This window comes from Littorina saxatilis, linkage group LG7, assembly GCF_037325665.1.
Source record: "Littorina saxatilis isolate snail1 linkage group LG7, US_GU_Lsax_2.0, whole genome shotgun sequence".
Taxonomy (NCBI): Eukaryota; Metazoa; Mollusca; class Gastropoda; order Littorinimorpha; family Littorinidae; genus Littorina; species Littorina saxatilis.
In genome coordinates, this window is record NC_090251.1 from 13,014,686 (window position 1) to 13,030,210 (window position 15,525).

At 43.1% G+C, this 15,525-nt stretch overlaps 1 protein-coding gene across 1 annotated transcript in view; it reads left to right on the forward strand.

Annotated features, from left to right (window-relative positions):
- The first annotated feature begins 203 nt into the window (after positions 1–203).
- Positions 204–15,525, forward strand: part of LOC138970720 (bromodomain-containing protein 4-like) — a 50,157-nt gene continuing 34,835 nt past the window's right edge. Inside the window, exon 1 of the mRNA XM_070343208.1 lies at positions 204–319. The gene's annotated coding sequence lies outside the window, so the exon portion shown is untranslated. The remainder of the gene's footprint in view (positions 320–15,525) is intronic.

Genomic DNA, 15,525 nt, shown 5'->3' on the forward strand with positions numbered 1-15,525 from the left:
TCTGCTACAACATAAGCGACTGTTTCGTTTTATTTACGAACAGAAACAACTCAAATGTCTCTTTTACCACAACGATAGTAAATTCATACTAAAATTTCACATGTTTTTGTTTGACTTGAATTTGTTGTTGTAATTTTTGAATAAATTGAACGTTTTTACTAGGAAAATGCAATATTGTGTACTACGTCACCAATTCCTGTGTACACACCGTGGAGTGGCAAAGGTGGCAATGCAAGGGAAGGTATACACGCATAGGACAGTGCTCGTGGAGTAACGGGTCATCAGTGTCGCGACGAAAGTGTGCAAGGGCGTTTTCACTGTAAGTTTTCTTTGATTTTCTCGATCATTATTCCCCCCCTCAGCAAAATTCACCCGAATTATGTCACTGTGATGTTTTTTACCTGAAAGTTGTTGACACCTGTGACTGTGAGAGAAAGGTGACAGTTTCCTACCCGAAAAAGGGGAAGAGACTGTGTCGGGACCATTTCCGCCTTGGGATTGTCACACTAACACTTTTTATTCACGATGAAAAAATGTGTACCGTGCATTCCACCCCTCATGCGTTGTAGACAGAACACTATAATAACGATATATTCTGAGTCTTGTGTGTTAATTGGTGTGATGTGTTGTCCCCATCTGAAATCTACCCTGGTAGTGGTAGACACAATGTGTTCTGGGTGTTGCCCCATTCTGTGAAAAGTTGTTAAGCGGTACTGTACAGAGGGGAACCCCCCCCCCCCCCTTCCAAGTCATAAAACATTCTGAAAAATGTATGTCTTCACCTTTTATGAGGCAAGGTTATCGTGGTAATGCTGAACTATAGCGTTGTAAATTCCGGGACGTTTACCTTTTCGAGGTAAATTTACAGAGGTTATGAATATGAACAGAAAACCTTAAAAAAAAAATTAAAAATACAAACAAGTTTGAAAGGGGAGGGGGGTGTGGGGGTTGGGGAGTCTTAAATCAAGAGGTGGGGTGCGCAAAAAACAAATGGGGAGGTCGAGGATAACTACAGGTGTATTTCGCTGCACACATGTGCCAAAACTTAAGGCTTTTAATTATTGCATTATACTCAGTGAAGAGCTTTCTTAATTTCTTAGACTTGGCATGTAGCACTTTCAAGCAGAAGCAACTGTCAGTGCGATGAACAAAACTTCTAATTAAGGAATAGTAAGGCAAAGCCGCAAATATATTAATGACATGTGCACCTGGAAAAAAATTACCCTCATATGTTGATTACCAAACTTGTGCATATTCATTTGTCTGCAAACCATTTTGGACAATAGGTTTGCATACATGTTCAAGTTGTTTCTCATGAATTTACTTGTATTGTATTGTACCAGTGCAGCAATGAGGGGTTTTTTTTCCTTGTTTTTTTTTCACTGACTATACCTGCTCCTGCTGAGTGGAGCAAATCAGAGTGAAGGTTATGTCATCCTCGCTTCTTGGTGCTCGTCTTGGCCCCCCGCCAAAATCAACTGACCTTAAGCATTTCCCAATTAAAGCACCAGCTGTTGGTTGATTGCAGAACTGTAACAGTTTGCTCTTTGCCAAGGTCAACGGTCGCTCTCTCATTGGTTGGTCACAGTTCTCTCTAAGTTATAGTGCTGAAATTGAAAATTACTAAAAACGTAAAAGTTGCCAACGCGATTGCTATTTTCTGCCAGATTTGTTCCTTTGTGTATTGTATTTACTGAGTTGTAAACTAATGGTTTTACAGTGGAACCCCCCTGTTAACCCCCCCCCCCCAAAAAAAAAAAAAAAAAAAAAAAAAAAAAAATTGAGACCCCCTTTTAAGACTTTTCTTTTTTTTTGATTTTCTGTTCATAACTGTTCATAACCTCAGTAAATTTACCCCCATTTGCAGGCTCCTTCCTTTTAAAGACCTGATTTTCTTAGAATGCTTGAGGTCTCAAAGGGGGGTTCCACTGTGTGATTGAGAGTCTGGATTTGTACCTGTATGCTTACACTTACAGGAATAGTGCAATGACTGAAAGTTATTCTGTCACACAATCATGAACAATAACATGCATTAAGTGCAATTGTGTGCACGCACGTTTTTGGGGTGGGGGTGAGGTAGAGTAAGAGTGAAGTGGAGAATATATTGCTTGTGTATGTGCGTGCATCTTTCTGTCTGTTTGAAATACAGTTATACATCTTTGCTAGACATATATATTGCTTCTGTGTAGGTATAAGAGACAATGACAAAAGGTGACGTTTTCATGTCAGTATGTCCCAAATGACATCACCAGTACATTTTTCATTCTATTTAATCTGTTTTTGTTCTATTTTTTCTAATAACATGCGTTAACAATTGATTGCCAACTGGAATGGAAGAGCACAAAAAGTGTAACTTGATATGTAGTTTCTCTGGAGGGAAACAAATCTTCCACTTTCATGTCAGTGTGTCCCATGCAACATACATTTGCCAAACAGCTATGTGTAAGTAGATTATTTGTTAGTGGTATAGAAAATACTGATCAACAATTAAAGTCAGTTTTCACATTCATTTTCTACCTATTTCTTATTTGTTTATTCTTTTGGCAATGGTGAAATGTCAGCAATCGTGTGTCATTCGGGACAGTAGACATGACACCTGACCTTTTGTCACTGTCTCATAAGGCCAAAAAAAAAAAGGTCTGTTTACGGTAACCCGACCGACCCTAGTTTTTAGGCCCGACCCTAATCTTTTTTTTGGATCGTCTGAAAAAAAAAACCGCATCCAAAATAGAGCTGTTTGCGCTCAAACAGCAGACGACAGAAGGGAGGTAAGCTCAAAGTACTGTTTATAGTTATGTTGGGCAAAAACAGGGATTGATGAGAAGAACTGAACTGTGAAACATCATAGAGAGGGGAGAAAAAAAAAAAGGAAAAAAAAAGCCGACCTACCGACCCTATTTTTTCACCCTATGTTACCGTAAACAGACCTATTTTGTTGTTGGCCTAAGCTCTTTCCCTTTCATTCTCAGTTTCCCTGCAGTTACAACACAACAGTGACAACTGAACACCACATCTGAACAACCCCCCCCCCCCCCCCCCCCCCCCACGGGTTAGGGGGAAGAATTTACCAGATGCTCCCCAGCATGTCATAAGAGGCGACTAACGGATTCTGTTTCTCCTTTTACCCTTGTTAAGTGTTTCTTGTATAGAATAATAATAGTCAATTTTTGTAAAGATTTTAGTCAAGCAGTATGTAAGAAATGTTAAGTCCTTTGTACTGGAAACTTGCATTCTCCCAGTAAGGTAATATATTGTACTACGTTGCAAGCCCCTGGAGCAAATTTTTGATTAGTGCTTTTGTGAACAAGAAACAATTGACAAGTGGCTCTATCCCATCTCCCCCTTTCCCCGTCGCGATATAACCTTCGTGGTTGAAAACGACGTTAAACACCAAATAAAGAAAGAAAGACATAGATGAACAACACTTTTTTGTGCAACAGATGTGCATATAGGAGAGCATAGATTGTTCACACCTGTGACTTGTGTAAACTGTTTCTTTAGTAGTGTTTGTTTTGATTCAAGGTGCATGTATTCAGCTTGTAAATTTTTAAGCTCCTTTTGACTAGTGTGCTTTTCCAGCTGTGCCTGTGTGCAGCAATGAATACGCTGATGTGATAAATATATTCCCTGTTAGTCATCCAGTCAGTGTGTCTGTGTTCTCCCTCTATGGTGTTCTCACACCTGTCAGGGAGCAAGGTGAGAGTGACAGGGACCAGCACACAGCAGGTGACTGTACATGTATCCAGCCGTTATTCAACAGCTTGTTTCTTTCCACAGCTACTAAATCTAAAGTTGATAGCAAAGCTCTGTGAGATGAAATTGGCTGATTCAGTGTTTGGTTTAATTTAGATGTAAGTAACCCCCCCCCCCTAAAAACACACACACACACACAAAACACAACAAACAAGCAAAATACAATAATAACAACAACCCCATAATAAATAAAAGTTGTGGATGAGGTAACATGGCCACAAACAGTGGTCGGTATGTAGCCAGAAATGTGTTAAACAAATTCACAAAGACTGAACCTGCAATGCAAATATAGCTCTCCAAAAAGACACCGAGTCAGAAGCCTTTCACCAGCAGTGGGATTGGCAGCTTAAATTATATTATGGTCAGTGACAGTCATTTATCTTAAACTAGATTTTAGTTTGGGGTGCTTTTTGTTATTGTTCGTCTTGCATTCTTTTCTTTGACATCATGTGGATTCTGTCTCTTGCTTTCATTTTGGAAACACATTCTTTCCCTACCTTGGTTCCACTCTGACTGCCCAGGTGGAGTCGGTACAGGGGTGCATGTACCTGCTTTGAAAGGACACCCTTTTGTCCAACCATTCATTGCAGATATGGCAATGATCATAGATAAAGGGACAACAGTAAGTTCCTTTCTTGAAAGGTGTCCTCTCATCAGAGGGGCCACACAATCACAGATGCTAATGTATTATAATGATTATGATTTGTCCGAGCTTATTCTTTCCCATCTGTCTGTGTTCAAACGTCCATGACAGTCATGAGTTTCTGTTTGGATTAATGCCTTTTGTTTTGAGTGGGAGTGTTAATGTTTCGTGCATAGTCTGTGTACTTGTATAATTATGGCGCTTATAAAGAGTTGGTACTTCACTGGTTCAGCTTCCACCTCAATAGATAAAAGAATGTTCAGCTCTGCTTGTGAAGCAGCATTGAAGCTTTTCTTTTCAGCCATAATACATTGTACTGATTAATACAGTAAGGATTTACTTGTGGTGAGTGTTAAGGCCTAAAAAAAAAATAGGTGTGGTTACGGTAACCCGACCTACCCTATTTTTAGGGGCAGACCCTATAACTTTTTATTACATTTGTCAAAAAACACAAAAAACAACCGAGTGCAGAAAACGCAATGAAAGCGAAAACGCTCGAGTCGCACACTTATTTCCCTGTCAAGTACGTTTAATTTGTACACATTAGAAAAAAAAAGTGATTGCCTACCGTCCTACCCTATTTTTTGTGGCTATGTTACCTTAACCACACCTTTTGGTGGGGGGGGGGGGGCCTAAACAGTCGACCCCCATTTTAGGACCTCTATAAATCTGAGACAATCAGGTCTCATAATGAAGGGAGTCATAAAATGGGTGTAAATTTACGAAGGCTATAAACAGAAAATCTGTGAAAACAGGGTCTTAAAAGGGAGGGAGTCTTAAAAGGGGGGTTCCACTGTATTAACCCCAATTTCTTTGAAGTGTGACCGGTGTAAATGAGCAGTCAGTTAGGAAGCTCCAGTTACCTACATTTACCCGGACAGGTAAGGCCTTGTTTCAGGAGGGGGGCGTGAAGAGCCTCCCTGGGTCAACACACATCAAAAGGGGAGGAGGGAGGGAGCAACGGAGGGGGGCTGGCTCTCTTGGCGACTCGCAACGGCTGCTTGCTTGCTCTGCAGCGCCAAAGTCTAAAACCGAGGGTTGGTTCGAGGGTTACGTGAAGTTTGTTTATAAACTGAAGTACAGGTTTCTTCTTTTTGTTAGGTGTTTCTTTCTGTGTTGAGGGTTTTGTGAGGCAGGAGGTGCAGGTTGTGTGTGTGTAGTGATGGAATCTGAGCGATCGAAGCTGAGTTGCTCAATGAGGATTGTATTCTGTGTTGGAATGTGATTGCTAGTTCAGTGGGTGTAGGAAGGTAAATTGTGGTCGTTTTGGGTGTTTGTTGTGTGTTTTTAGTCTAACGGTGTCATCATGCCACGCGAGTGGGTGTAAGTATGTGTGTCCGTCTATGTGTGTATGACTGTGTGTGCGTGTCTGTCTCGGTGTCATGGTCTGTCTCTCTGTTCGTGTGTGTGTGAGAGAGAGAGAGAGAGAGAGAGAGAGAGAGATGAGCATTTTTGTGTCATCATGCATGTCGCGTGTGTGTGTGTGTGTGTCAGTGACCGTGTGTGCGCATCTGTGTCATGGTCTGTCTCTCTGTTCGTGTGTGTGTGTGTGTGAGAGAGCAGGGCCGGACTAGGCTAAGAGGAGGGGGGGTTGCCAGTGGTGGTCCAGGGGGATGTTCCCCCTGGCGGGGTCAAGGGGCAGAACATCTGAAGCTGATGGGTAGGTCATATTCTGAGATAGGAAAATGGTCGCTCCTTGCATGAAACGGCATAAAATAAACAATAATAAAAAATGTTTTAAATAAGTGAGGTACATGTTTAGGCTAGGGGGGTTGGTTGCGCAACCCCCATAACCCCCCCTCCCCCCCCCCCCCCCCCCCGGTAGTCCGGCCCTGGAGAGAGACTGAGAGAGAGAGGGGAGAGAGAAAGAGACAGATCGAGAGAGAGGGAAAGAGAGATAGTGTGTGTGTACCCTCCGTGCTGATGCCTGCGTGTTGAAAACGGGGAACACAACGGGAGGCCCTCTTTGCGTGTCTAATTTTTTTATTCCAAGTGTTTGTTCAAGTGACATAAGAAGCGTCCCGAATTTAACACCCTCCGCGAGGATTTACACAGTGACGCAACGCAGGAGCGACAGCGTGCAAGAAAGGGGACGAGAGAGTCCGAGGAAACGTAAAAATAGTGTCGAACCCGGCGTTTGAAGATCCCTCGATTCAAGTTAAGACCACCCCCGCCCCCCCCCCCCCCCTCTCTCCCTCCCTTCGCACCCACACTTTCAAGACCTTGTTTTCGTCAGATTGTCTGTTTATAAACTCTGTCAATTTACCTCCATTTTAAGATCCACTCCTTGTTAAGACCCGATTTTCTCACCATTTTTGTGTTGTCTTAAAACGGGGGGTGGGGGGGGGGGCATTGTAGACGTACACGGTTGCCCCTTGCAACTGCAAGCATCTGTCATGAACATGAATTATGCTGGCAAGACATGTCAAAATGACATACGATCCCAAAAAATTGCCTCTGACCTCGATTCTTACGCGACTGAGTATGATGTCATAGTTTTCTGATGAAGTTTCACGTCAAATTCAGTTAATCCCCTCCCGTGCCTTGTCTGTTGAGACATCTGTGCCGGTTCCAATTTAGACTAGCGTAACCCTTTGATCCTCTTGACTCAGTCTATTTATGTGGCTGGAGACATAGCCTTATGATGAATGTTCAGACTGGCATGCTAATGTATAGGGGAAAGGCTCCTAATATGGACCACTTCCTGTTCTGACAAACTAACGGCGCTAGAGCACTCAAAACAATTTCATTCGCTTTATTCACCCTCTCTGGATGAGTTGCACATGTCAGAACAGTTGCAGAAACACACGCCAAACCTCAAAACCGTTAGGCTTTTTCGCTTTTTTTCACTTTTGGCAGCGTTCACTCTAAATTTGCCGCCTAACGGACTCGTTTCTGTCCACAGCCAAAGCTTTCATAACACAAAAATGGCTATATATGACAGCTAAGGCAGTATTTGTTACATTTTAACAGTTTCTACCCCGAGTTTCTACTGCAAACAAAAAATAATAGCAAAACCTCAAAGTATATGTGAGTCCGCTAATATGGACCACCTTCAACAAATGGAAGAAAATAAAAACTAAAGGCAATTTTAATTAATTCATTCAGAAGCTTGCTGAAAATAACCTATAACTAGCCCTCGAGATTTCAAAAAAATATAACAAATAGTCTTTTTTTTGGTGGAAGTTGATAATTTCACTTATTTTCACTCTGTTTTTGATAAGCTTCTTCAGTTTCCTGGTGTGCTTCAAATAATGCTCTCATCAACCCGAAACAGCTAAATCTAAAGCATATTTGAATTAGTCTGACTTGCACACTAAGTTGTATCATGTTATTTTGAAGTATAGGGGGCTTTTTACAGTGATTCGTGAAGGCCGCTTCACTGGTCCATATTGGGCGCCCAGGCTCCTAATATGGACCATTTGTGATTTTTTTCTGTATTTAATTTTTGCTGAAGGTCTATCAAAGCTATTTCACTCTAATTAGGCCTAACTGTTCAACTAAGAGAGAAGGACTACCAACCACAAAATGAAACTTCTTCGCAAGAAAACAAGCTAGTTATCAGCAATAAACAAAAAGTGGTCCATATTAGGGGCCCTTCCCCTACTTTACTGATGTCTGTCGTGAATTTTCGTACAGCTCTCGATTGTTACCGATGACCGATGTTTCTCTACTTGTAATTCGTATGTCAGTTTCTGTTCTAACTTTTTTGGCTCACGTATGTGTAGCCTATGAAATTCATACACTTTGTTTTTGTGTGTGATCCGTTAGTCAATTTCTGTTTGTATTGACGTCAGTTTCTGCGTTGAAGCGCGTCGACAGCGTTATTATTTGTTTTCCCCTCTCTCGTGGTAATTCGTGAGTCCGGTTTCTGCATGCTGTGGTACTCTGCAGTCACTAGCGTGGTTTTGCTATCTGTAATTTGAAAGTCAGCTTCTGCTTTAGCAGGCGTAGTTATTCTATATCTGTACTTCATAAGTCCGTTTTTTTCCCCAGCTGTTGTTGCTGCTTCAGTCGGCGTAGCACTTCAGTCTTTTTACATCCACCTTCCACCGGGTTTGTGTTGAATTTGATACAGCGGCCATACCAAATTATAAATGCCCTTTTTAAAACGTTCAACTGCATGACATCCCGACCAATGTTGTCGATGGCATACCGCGTTTCAACCTGTGTGATGTGGAATGTGTGACAAAAGAACGAAGAAAAAAAATGCTTGAAATCTCATCGAAATGTGTGGAAAAACTGCTTGAAATCTCATTGATATACACGTGTAAGAAAAAAAACCCTGCTTGAAATCTCATTGAAGAATGATGCTTGCAATCTCATTTGAATGTGGAAAAAATACTGCTTGATAGAATCCCGCTCCCCCCCCCCCCCCCCCCCCCCCCCCCCTTTAATTTGCCTGTGGAAACCCCGACATGTTCATAAACCACTACGCCAGGTTTCTCTGCTCAGGAATATGTATTCGGATGTACCTGGTTCGTTGGAACTTCAAATCAATTTTACTTCCCTTTTACGTCGTGGCATACAAACGGCGAATCTATTCAGAGCACTGCGAATTTAACCCCCGTATTTGTGATTCATGCACCCGCGATCTGAACCGGCGTTTTGCACATCGTAAAATACGTATCGGCTAAATTTAGTACATGTGTAGATAGTGTGTGTGCGACTCGATCCGATTTTCCCAGGCCCTGCTAAAAACTACGGGTGGGCAAACACATTGTTTGGGAGAAAAACTGGTGAACCGAAAAACTGAGTCATTCAGTCAGCTATGCCCAGGGACGGATCTAGGGGGGGGAGGGGGCGGGGGGGGGGGCAGAACCCCCCCCCCCCCTGGCCATCCGATGTACCTCTCAGAGAACAGAAAAAAAATATGTGGACTTTTTAAGCTCTTCTCCCAACTCCCTTACTTTAATTGGTCTTCTAAAACTATTTCAAATTATGAAAATGTGTCATTTTGATTCCCAGTTGCAAGGAAAGACCAAAAAATGACCTCACAAATGCAACATTTTCTCGGCTTCTGCACCCCACCGGGGCCTCGGCGGCCCATGGACCCCTACCTTCGTTGGAACCCCCTCCCCCCCCCCCCCCCCCCCCCTTCAAACGAACATGGTCCGGCCCTGATGCCAGCAGCGTTTTTAATACGCATTATTGACTACAGCGAGTGTGGTTGAGGCAACAGTAAGGGTGTTTGGATGTGATTTTAACCGACTGTAATTGTATTTGAAAAAAGAGGTGACGTGTTCATGTCTTTGTCACGAATGGTAAATTACCAGTGTATTTTTGTCGTTTTCTGTTTGATATTCTGAACACTTGTTTAAAATTGCTTGTCAAGTAGAATGCGAGAGCAAAAGAAGTGTACAGTAATATTTTCTATCAGAATTAAGGAAGTGTAACTCGATGTTTTGTGTAGAAGGAAGCTCGTCCATCCTTCCAGTTGCATGTCTGTGCGCGTAAGAGTGTGTCACACGCGACACAGTCACGTTTTCGATGTACAGCTATCCATTTCGTTATCAGCGTGGTGGTATAATATCCTGTGTTTGTAGAAGATGTTGAAATCAAATTAAAGTTCGTTTACTAATGTACACATCCATTTTGCATCATCGGCTTTTAGTATGAGCACGGACTTTCGCCAGTAGCTCAACAGACAAACTCCAGAAAGAACTCTGTTGGGTTTGTATGGGTTGTGAACAAATGTATTGCAGACTCTTGCGTTTGGTGAGGCAAGCTTTCTACACGTGCTTCTTGTCCATGTGTTTGCGACACACCCCTCGCTAGACACTGGTCTTGAATGGCAAGTGGGAAAGTTTGACTCAATAAAAGCAAGAGTATTCACTTTTTCACATCCCGTAAAAACATGACAGAGCAATTTCCGAACATAGTCCATTACTAGTCGAGCTTCAAACGGGACATTTGCGCTGACCATACTAATAATGTAGGTCCGGTTGTACGTCTGTGCTTTCACTATGTCAAACTGACACTGACGTCGGTCTATTTTTGGGCAACCAAAATATTTTGTATTGGCGTCTGCGTGCTTTGCGTGAAGTGGTGAAAGGGACATTGATTTGTAACCAGGTTAAAAAGCCTGGGCCAATGTTTTGACTGGCATTACGGGGAGTTAAAAGGGTTCTCTTGCTAGGAGCACAAGACAGTCTTAAACAACGCAGATTGTGTTTTAAGCGGTATTCTTTTTCACGACCCATGTTTGTCTGTCTGGTTTTTTTTTCTTCTGTGCGTCTGTCTGTCTGTCTGTCTGTCTGTCTGTCTGTCTCTCTCTCTCTCTCTCTCTCTCTATCTCTCTCTCTCTCTCTCTCTCTCTCTCTCTCTCTCTCTTTCTTTCTTTCTTTCTTTCTTTCTCTCTCTCTCTCTCTCTCTCTCTCTCTCTCTCTCTCTCTCTCTCTCTCTCTCTCTCTCTCTCTCTCTCTTATTTGACGTGACCATAACAATGCTAAGTTACACAAGTTTTCATGATGGTGGACAACACAATTATTAACCAGAAGAACCAAAATGTAGGAGGGGGGTATGGGGAACTTAAGAGTTGTTTGCGCAGTAAATACATCCGCGAAAGATAGCTCGCTTGAAGCTGTCTTATACATATCGATTCCTTTGTAATTTAAAAATTACACAACACCATGAAAAATCATTATCGACGATCGCGAATCTGCTTATATTCATAACACATTACGAAAAGATCTAAATATGTTTAAAAATAAAATCGATTTCTTACCCACAGAAAAAAAAACCAAGGCCTGTCCGAACAAGGCCTGTCAGGGATAGAATGAGACCCGAAGGGAAGTAACTCGTTTTTGACCTGAGTTCAGGATGAGTGTAGAGGTTGCGGGTAAAACGACCAAATACCTAGTACGGAACCGTGTCAAAGATGATACTGTCATTTTTCACGTCTCCGGCTGCCTGTACTGGAACATCCCGTTGTGATGATACCAGCAGTTCGTCCCCTTGGGGGCCGTTACTCTGGGGGTAGAACGGGGCCCGGGTGTTACTACACCAGTAGTCTTCCATCTCAGTCATGGATCCGTAAGGTTCGGCGCTCACCTATGTAACTTCAGCAGGACAGACGACGCACTGCAGATTATCCCAGCCCGCTACACGTTGCGTGAAAGGAAAACAGGGCCAAGTACTTGTCATAATCCCTATCGCAGCATCAATAATATGCAGTGCGTCGTCTGTGCCGCTGAAACTGCGCAGGTATATTCTGCCCTTAATGAGTATTCGGTTCTTCTCACCGCAACCTCTGTAATATTATATGTGTTTCAAGGCGGGGGGGGGGGGGGGGGGGGGGGGGGGTGGGGAGTTATCTTGTATGTCACTCTCGTTTCGCTGAAGGACCAGATGGATTTAAGAATGAAACAGGACTCGGTGACATGTACTGATGTGGACAGTGTGTTTTGAGAATGTTTATCAGTGTGTTGATGGGTTTACGTGTGCATTGCCTGTCTAGCAGTATATATTTCTGCCATCTATACTCCTGGCATAAGTATCTACATGTCAGGCTATCACGCATTTAGCTAGCTGCAGCCATTAATTTGATATATTTTTTCACCTGTTTAGTTTTCGCAGGCAAAAATGTTCCGAGGATCGAGGATTCCAGTCCAGGTCAGCCAGGTCACAGTATTGCCCAGAGGCAGTGACTGACAGCGAGTGACACAGGACAGTTGGGTTTCTGTCAGTAGGACTGACCGTTATGTCACTGGCCGAGTCAACTAAATCACCCTCGGTGTTACTTCATAGCTCAGACATCTTGGGGTCGAAAATTGTGTATGTGATAGGTGACTGGGTCTAGATGCGCGGACAGCGTAGATTTTGATGGTGGTTGATTCGGCGGCAAATTTGTATGGCTTGGTGTTTGGTCATTACTTGATTTACTTTGGACGTGATTTTAAGGTGCAGAGTTGTCGTTGCTGTTGTTTTCAGCTCAGTGTGTGTGCGTGCGTGCGTCCGTGCGTGCGTGCGTGCGTGAGTGTGTGTGTACTTTCGGTCAATCTCCCAGTTTATTCGCGATTATCTGTCGCCTGATATGCGTTTGAAATCGTCGAATGTGTTAAAAAAAATTGTTTGTGGAAGTCATGGCGCTGATAATGTATGCACGTACAATACATGCTGTTAATAATACAGTATTAATATCCTAAATTAGGTTTTGCACATTGGAACAATGGCAGTGGTGTAACATTTGAGTGATGGATGTGTTCGTTTACGTGTCGTTTATCGTACCACACTGATCATCTGCGCCTTGAATATGTGCGCGATATAAATTGCATTAAAAAAAAATTTGACAAAAATCCCTGCGCTTAGAACTGTACCCACGGAATACGCGCGATATAAGCCTCATATTGATTGATTGATTGATTGATTGATCACCATCGGTATTTATCACTCCATACCTGGCGCTTTGATTGACGAATTCGTGTTGTACTTGCAGGTTGGACATTCTTGATCGATGTCTGGTTGAATGGTCAGTAGCTGAGCGCTTTTAGATCGTTGCCGGTTTGAGCGGTAGTTTTTTTTTCTCCCGTGGTTCATTCTTAACAATGCCATTATATCGTGCGTATACCTAGGGAAAACACGTCCAACTTGTAGAACTACTCTTGTTGACTGAGAAGAGAAACAGTCATAATGAACAAGGAGAAACAAGTCAGGCAATTCAGCGACGTCGTGCCTACTGAGCGAATCCCTAATTACCTAATGAGCGAAGGCCTACTTAGCAAAAAAACCCTGTATCTATCCAGTCTTTTAACTACGAACACACAGACAAACGCGTGGATATCGAGTGAAGCGAATCCCAACTTACCTAATGAGCAAAGGCATACTTAAAAAACCCAACTGTATCTATCTTATAACTACGAACACACAGACCAACGCATGGATATCGAGTGAATCAACTCGCCCTCCATTTCCTGGAGGCGAGGGGGTATGGATATGAGTGGAATGGGGTTCGGGGGGGGGGGGGGTGAGGAGGGTAAGGCGGCGTCACGAAGTCATCAAGAAGAAAAGGTGACCTGAAACGCAATGCTTTGTAGACTTTGTAAGATGAGACACTCGCGACTTTCTGTCGTCCTCAGGCAGTCAGGGTGGAAAGGTGATACCTTTAAATTATCTATGTGAAGGTCAGGCGTAAAGGTGGTCGTGAGGAATTGCATGGGTTTTTTATTTTATTTAATTTAAAAAAAAATTTATTGGGGTCTTTTACTCTGCCAGTTGTTGTGGTTATGCTGTTTGCATTTCGTGTCGAGTTTTGACACTCTGCTTGGGTTCTTTCCTTTTACCTGTGACAGTGTTGATTTCCATTGTTTTGTTCTTCTGGGATCAAGACTTTTGACCTAGTGAGCCCCCCCCCCCCCCACCCCCATTCCTCACCCCGGATATAAAGGGATGAAAGCTAGACAAAGCAGAGAGTCACTATCATATGACCCCATACCTGTCATTAAGACTGAGGCTAAAAAGTTATGTCTGTAGGACACTAATATCCCTTGTCTTGTCTAAAGCAGAGAATTCGCCTGTGACTCGACTGTGTTGTGGACGGTAAATGTCTCTAGCCACGGAAAAGCGATGAAACAATTAAGTCAGTCCCAGATGAGCGAGCACCCCTTGATATGTATATATATATCCCTCCCAACACCCGGCGCCGCTGTATCATCAACACTCCTATCACCATCGAGTGCCAGCAACAACAAAAACACAAAGTCCACCCCGGATTAAAATTTAGAGAGGTAAAGCAAGACAAAGCAAAGATCCACCCGAGCCCAGTAAGACAAACTCTCTCTTTAAAACGAAATGAAAATGAAAGTCTCGGATGATGTATACATATCTCTGGCTGCAAGAACAATGATTATGGGCAGCAACCACCCACAACAGCAACAACAACGACACAAGGTCCACCCCGGGTAGAAGCCGGGAGGTAAAGCAAGACAAAGCAAAGATCCACCCGAGCCCAGTAAAATATCTCTGTCCTTGGGAAGGGAAAATCGAAGACTCGGATGATGCATACATATCTCTGGCTGCAGGAACAATTATTATAGGCAGCACCCACCCCCAACAGCAACAGCAACGACACAAAGTCCACCCGGTTAGAACTAAGCCAGGTGAAAGCAAGACAACAGAAAGATCCACCCGTACCAAGTTAATATCTCTCGCTTTGGGAACGGAAAATCAAAGTCTCAGATGATGCACTTTGTTGATCATATCTCGGACGTTCCCTGGTTTGCAGGAACAGAAATTAGCAGCAGCAACCACCCTCAACAACAACAGCAACGACACTCGCTCCATCCACCCCGGATACAAGGGAAGTAAAAGCTAGACAAAGACAGGGCAATGCGTACACTCATTCGTCCCGCCGTGTTGCTGTCGTAGCGACCGGAGAAAATCAGCTGCAAATTTAGCGTGACCGTCGTATGGCCCTGGCAATGCTGTTCGCCGCATCCCTTCCTCCCTCGTCCCTTCCGCCCACCCCCCTCCCTCCGTCGCTGCGTGTTGCTCATCGCTTTTTCTTTTTTTGTTCTCCTCTTCTCTTCTTTCTTGCCTTGTACAGTCAGCTGTGCGATCGTTATGATGATGATCAGTTGCTTCGCGAGCATTGTGTTCAGTTTTTTCTCTATGGGGCGGCCGCGGGTGATCCCCGAAAGTATGGTGGCACATCACCGCCAAATATCATAATAATTAGGAAATTGACTGTGTTTGTATGTGATTAATAATGATTGCTAAAAAGATTGCTGCTGAATTACAGATAGCTTTCTAATATATTTAGAGTTACGAATATCGGCATTAAGTATTCCCCCCGTGCTTGAAAACAAAATGTTCAACTTGGCTGGATGAGCCAAACGTTTTACTTACAAAAGGCTTTGTCATTCTTGTAAGGATCAGTGATAATTACTATACGTTCTTCTAGTGCATCCGAAGACCTACTCGTAACTATTTGGTTGTGTCCAGATTACAAAACACTTTCTTTTCTTTTTTTTACCACTTACAAACTGAAAATATGTACCAAATAAGAATTCTTTATGCCTCGGTCTCACATATACGATTTTTCGGAAGTGTCGGGGATAGTTAAGTCAGCTAGGTCGGAAGTGTCGGATGCAAATTCGGCTCCAAATTTCACCCCCGACCTGTCCTTACGA